The following is a 6905-nucleotide window of genomic DNA, read 5'->3' as shown; positions in this document are numbered from 1 at the left end:
TATATATATATATATATATATATATATATATATAGAATGGTTGTATACTGTCAATCTAACACGAACGTGACAGTAGGGGGGGTACACCACCGCTGTTTAGCCCTAGGAAGCAAGGACGCCTCCTGATGGCTTTGACACATTTTTTTCCTGTGTCCTTATATACATTTACGAAGGGACACAGGAAAAAATATATATAAGGACACAGGAAAAAATGTGTCAAAGCCATCAGGAGGCGTCGATGCTTCCTAGGGCTAAACAGCGGTGGTGTACCCCCCTACTGTCATGTTCGTGTTAGATTGACAGTATACAACCATTCTATCGCCCCACCACCGTACATGTCTCTACGAGAGATTTAGAAATTTAGTATTTCTGATCTAGATATATACATACATACATATGCCTATAGCACTCTTTTTGCGTTTTATAAGCCAGCATGTATTTGAATAAATGGATAAGCGTGCACCCTTATACATTCCCGCACACACAAACGCATACATGTATATACACATCCTTCATTAATAATAATTCATCTCATATGTATAAACGTTTTTTATCCCTTGTATATACTCTCTCTTTTTCTCTCTCTCTCTCATACCATCTACACACTACATTTCACACATAAGCTCAGCAATAATCTCACCGACAATCAAGAAACATTTGTAAAATTGCAAATATATGCATAGAAATGCAAATACACATCTCATTTCCCAAATGTGTACACACACACACACACATACACACACACACACACACACACACACACACACACATATATATATATATATATGAATTTACACTTGTATGAATGTATGCAAATCGAATCACAAGCAAAATTGGAAGGTTAAAGCAGGACATAGAAGACTTCATTTCATGTGTTATTTTCAGGTGAGAACCTGTACAGCCGATGACATGGATCATCAGGTTATCTCAACCTAATAATTATTTCGTTTACTTCGTCCTTAATGTCCTGATTATATATTCGTGAATCGGTACTTGTGTTGATTTTTTATACATCGATGGTTCCATCGTATAATAATTTCAGAATGTTTGTCAATTAAGTTAGACTTGCACTCCAATATTCGCTTCCCTTCTGTACACATAACTTTCCTTCCTTTCATCCTCCGTCGTTTGGAAAAGCGGTCTAAATTATCGATCAACAGATCAAATAGTCAATATTCCCCTCAATTTACCTAATATAACCAATGAAATAATTTGCCTCTTCCGTCTGACCTTAAATGAGTTAAAAGGATTCATCTATATTTTAAAGTAGCCTGCTGTGACCCCGGTGAGTTTGGGTTGGTCTTTTGTATACCATGTTTCTTTGGAAGTGATTGTTGTCCAAAGGTTATGCAACGTTATTTCTGGCTGTTCTACGGTCGAATGTTGGTGGTAGTTTTCAGGTTAGAATCATTCCGAAATGGCTAGTAGCATTACTGATGAAAGTAGCTTTGGTACCGCTTTCACTATTATTCCGGGTATCTATATTTTGCGGTATTATAGCTGTATATATTTTCCGGGTTATCAGTAGGTTTATTTAATTTACTATTATTCATTTTAGGAAAAAAAAACAAAACAACATTAAGTTTAGAGATATTGCATACGATAGATGTAAAATCTCTTGCTGATTGTATGGTGATTAGTCTCATTTAGAAATGAGTTGAAGCTATCAGTCAAAGGTCGGGTATAGGCGATGGCGACGATGATCAGGATAGTGTTCCGGTAGAATTGTTGGGACTAAATATTGGACACAATGCTTTGCGCTACTCATTTGTGAACTTTTGGGTTCAAAACCCTTAAAGTCAGTTTTGCTTTCATCTTTCCATTTCGATAAAATGAAATAAAAATTGTGTATTATGGACGGATTTCGCCCCCTTTTCTCAAAATTCAAGACTTTCTACCAGTTTTCTAAACAAATGTTCTCTTTTGTTGGGTTTATGTATGTACACACACACACACATACACGCACGTATACGTGTGTATGGTCATCTGAGGTATATAACTGGGCCTCGGTCTTGACGAGATTTTAGTCGAATGGATCGACCCCAGGACTTATTTCTTTCAAAGCCTGTTACTTATTCTGTATTTCTTTATTGCCGAACCACTAAGTTATAGGGATATACACAAACGCCGGTTATCAAGACACACACACACAAACTCTTTCCCCTCCCTCTCTCTCTCACATACGGACATACAAATATACGACCGACTTCTATCAGTTTCTGTCTACCAAATGCGTTTACAAGGCTTTGATGGGCCCGGGGCTTAGTAGGGGACACTTGCCGAAGGTGACACAAAGCGGGACTGAACCTGGACCCATTTGGTTGGAAAGGAAGATTCTTACCACGCTTGCCCTTATTTCTTTCTCTCTCTCTTTCTTCCTTTCTTTCTCTCTTTCTTCCTTTCTTTCTCTCTTTCTTTCTTTCTTTCTCTCTCTCTCTCTCTATTTGAAAAAATGAGCAGTGATGTATTTTGGTGGTGGTGATGGAGATAATTTTTATTTTAATCTTAATATTTACAATCAAAATTATTCTCCCCCAAAAGCCATCTCTACTCATATTTTTTTCCAAATATATATTATACTGTACCAATAACATTTTTATTATTCTACTACACATATGTGTGTGTGTGTGTGTATGTATTTATTTGTGTGTGTGTGTATATATTTATGTATGAGTGTGTGTATATATTTATGTATGTGTGTGTATATATTTATGTATGTGTGTGTGTGTATACGGTCTTTTACATGTGCATACACACACACACACCACACACACACACAAATACATACATCAGTTGAATATTTTCAACGCATAAGACATCTACTGTCTATCTTCACCATCAGCGGTCGATTTTCCGTTTCCAGGTGGAAGAAAAAGTGCCATAAACTGATATTCCTGTTCTATGGAAGTCTAAGGCAACATGATAGACACAAATCAAGCTAGTTGTGAAACAGCAATGCTGTTCTAGTTGCTAAGGAACGGCCACTTCATGACAAACATTTAAGGATTTTCATATTGATTTTTTTTTGTGTGTATTTTATTTCTATTTTTGTCTGATTTTTTCTTTTACTGACATATTTGCCTAATTATTAATATGCCAGTGATCATCATAATCATCATCATTAAAAACAGCTACACCACCACCACCACCACCACACAACAACATAATCTACGTTACAACAGCAGCTGCCATTTGACCACTATGATAATGGTGGTTAGTTCTATCGCTTTCGTCGTCGACGTCGGATCGCTGAACGAAACAATTCTCTGTCCACCAAGAATTTCGAAAGCAAGGTAAGCAAATGATTGACTTGCACAAACGGAAGAATATGCAGTCAACGTAAAGAAACAATAGGACCGTATTGCCATCGTCTAAAAAAGCCATTGTATTGTCCTCTCAAGTATGGCCGTAAGTAGGTGTATCACTTCGTCAATGGCGAAATATACAAGTAAAAATAAAAAAAGAAAATAAAGATTAGAATTACAAATAGATACAAATAATTCGGTCTGTGGCAGTGGTAGAGACGAAGTATCGTTTAAATAAATTTCTTTACTACCCACAAGGGGCTAAACACAGAGGGGACAAACAAGGACAGACGAACGGATTAAGTCGATTATATAGACCCCAGTGTGTAACTGGTACTTAATTTATCGACCCCGAAAGGATGAAAGGCAAAGTCGACCTCGGCGGAATTTGAACCCAGAACGTAACGGCAGACGAAATACGGCTACGCATTTCGCCCGGCGTGCTAACGTTTCTGCCAGTTCGCCGCCTTATATGAGAGAAAGACGTTTACAGCACCTAGGTTTCCCAAGCGGTCACCCATCTAAGTACTAACTAGACTCGACTTTACTTAACTTCGGTGATCGGACGAGAACAACTACAATAATGCTACATTGAAAGCAGTTACAACAGATTAGCTCACGCCGAATCGGACACTTGTCGGACAATAATCTCAACTAAATAAAATAACTCGTACAGGACACGAAGACAACACAGGAATCCCTACCAAAGCAACCGATGCAAAATCTGCGACGGTATTATTCGGTGACATTACAAAAAATTTTTTATTTACTTTTTCAGCCTTAGATTGCGTCGGGGCTGGAGCACCCCCAAACCTTAAAATATTTAATCGTACAGGCGCAGGAGTGGCTGTGTGGTAAGTAGCTTCCTTACCAACCACATGGTTCCGGGTTCATTCCCACTGCGTGGCACCTTCGTCAAGTGTCTTCTACTATAGCCTCGGGCCGACCAAAGCCTTGTGAGTGGATTTGGTAGACGAAAACTGAAAGAAGCCCGTCGTATATATGTATATGTATATATATGTGTTTGTGTGTCTGTTCCCCCCCCAATATCGCTTGACAACCGATGCTGGTGTGTTTACGTCCCCGTAACTTAGCGGTTCGGCAAAAGAGACTGATAGGGTAAGTACTAGGCTTATAAAGAATAAGTCTTGGGGTCGATTTGCTCGACTAAAGGCGGTGCTCCAGCAAGGCCACAGTCAAATGAATGAAACAAGTAAAAGACAGTACTAATCGATCTCAGTATTTAGTTATACTTTTTAAAGCCTGGTACTTATTATATGTCTCTTTTGCCGACGTAAACACACCAACACCGGTTGCAAAGAATTGGAGGACAAACATATACGGGAGCACACAGTTTCTGTCTACCAAATCTACTCACAAGGTGCCACACAGTGGGAGTGAACCTGCAACCATGTAGGTGGGGAGCACCCATCTTATCACACAGCCACGTCTGAGTCTATGACGTATGTATTAACAGTCGGAAAATTTCTTCATGGTTATGAATTTTCATGATAATGTTGAGGATGATGATTATGATGATGATGACGACGACAACGACGGCGATGCCAATAGTGTTGTCAACGGGAGGGAATTGTTATTGATGATGTTGCTGCCGCTGTGGATAATGGCAAAGATGGCGGTGATAAACATTTTTTTTTATATTAGCACAAAAAGCCGTAGAACCGCGGCACCGAGAAGACAATAAGTATTTATTTATCGCCCAATAGAATAAAAGTCAGGTATAAACATGCTACTTAGAAACGATAGAGTTCCGATGTTAACGTAGTTCATGTTTTGTCTTGAAATGTTATAGAACTCTTGTCTTCATGCATTGGTGACTTTGAATAATGATATCCTACTGACCTTCATTTCGTTTATAAAAGGGCCTATGATAAACGTTAAGCCTACATTGTTGCTATTATGAATGTATTTTAAGTGGCAGGGTGCAGTACCAGTTCAACGCTGGACAAATACGTTGCGGTATTAAGCGATATTGTTTTTATCTTGTGAATATAAAAAAAAAACAAAAAAAAAACGAAATCCAATGCGGCCTTGATTTTCTCTTGTCATCCTTCCGGAATCAAGAAATTATTTACCGGTTATATGACCAATAATAAACTGCATCGATTTCGTAAATCTCGTTCTTTACGAATAAATAGCTTAGTGTCAAAATAGAAAATTTATTTATAACAAAAGGCTTGGATGGCAGAAGAAGTAAGTTAAACGAAAGATAACATTTCATTCATTCTTTCGCCTTTTATAATTGCAGGGCCCCATATGCTCCAACGCAGCAGGGTCGATTTGATCGTTTATACACCATCCCCACAATTGTATTAAGCTAGAACTACCCCCTCCTGTTCAGCTGCTTCTAAAAACACCTGTATATAATTAGCCCTTTAAGTAATTCCGGATGAAGTACATTCAATTGAATGACTGAATAAGAAAACGAAGTCAATGGTTATTTTGCGCGTATATTGAGGGAGACTGAACAGTATTCAGTAACGCCCTTTAGACGCCATCGAAAAGAAAAAAACCGGAATCAGAATCCATTTCATGGAACACGCAGTGTATATAGTGGATTACGCATATTTCTTTGTTTTGCTATTTAGTCACAGGGAGAAGGGCAACACGCATATGATCATTTTTTTATTTGCCCAAGTCTTGCGAGACATTTTCGAAGAGGGAAGGAAGTAATCCATGGAACGAAGGTAGGGTCCAGAATAACTTAACTGAAAGCTGTTCAATAAAGTCATACAAGGATCATGTGGTTAGGGTTCAAGTGACGATGGATTAAGTCTACGACCCAAATGCAATCATAAAGGAAACAATGGTAGTCATATTGCTATAGGTATGCAGGTTTACTTATATCAAAATAAGCAACAAGGATATCCAGAGGCAAGGCAGTACGATCGTTTCATGCGACTCCATTTAATTGAACAATGAAAATATTACATCAATTTTAAAATGTAGAACAATCTTCAGTTGCATAAAAATATAGAATTTAGTTAAATTTGTATAGTTTTCCTATTATCCAGAATCACAAAGAGGATAAGTACATAGACAAAGAACATGTTTCAGCAACAACATCATACTTACAACTATGATGTTGTTGATGAAATTTTGAATTATATGGATAATAGCATACTAAATTCTGGTGTCTTTAACTTAAGTATAATATTCAACTGAATCTAAATTTTACTGAAGTTATATGTATATATATATATATATATATATGTATATATGAGTATATAACGATTTATTGCCAATATGGCAGTCCCATTTTGGGGCGGTGAAACCGTTGTTTAGCCCTAGGAAACCTCATCTCCAGCTGGCTATACGACACACGATCTGCGTCCTTATATTTTCGAACAGGGGAGGTTAGCAGCTTCACCTAGCACAAAGCTGTATCTGTGGACCGTACGGTTTCAGAGATATTTATCTTTGTCGGCACAGAATAACTCTTCGGCTGAGACGGCGCTTCTAAACACCCGTCTGAAAATAGATATGATTTTCTAAGTAACTCACAGTCACTGGTCTAATAAGCGTGTGTTTAGCAGCGCTATCTCAGTCGAAGAGTTATTCTATAGCAACGAAGTGAAA

Source organism: Octopus sinensis, linkage group LG2 (genome assembly GCF_006345805.1).
Source record: "Octopus sinensis linkage group LG2, ASM634580v1, whole genome shotgun sequence".
Taxonomy (NCBI): Eukaryota; Metazoa; Mollusca; class Cephalopoda; order Octopoda; family Octopodidae; genus Octopus; species Octopus sinensis.
Note: the sequence above shows the minus strand (reverse complement) of the source record.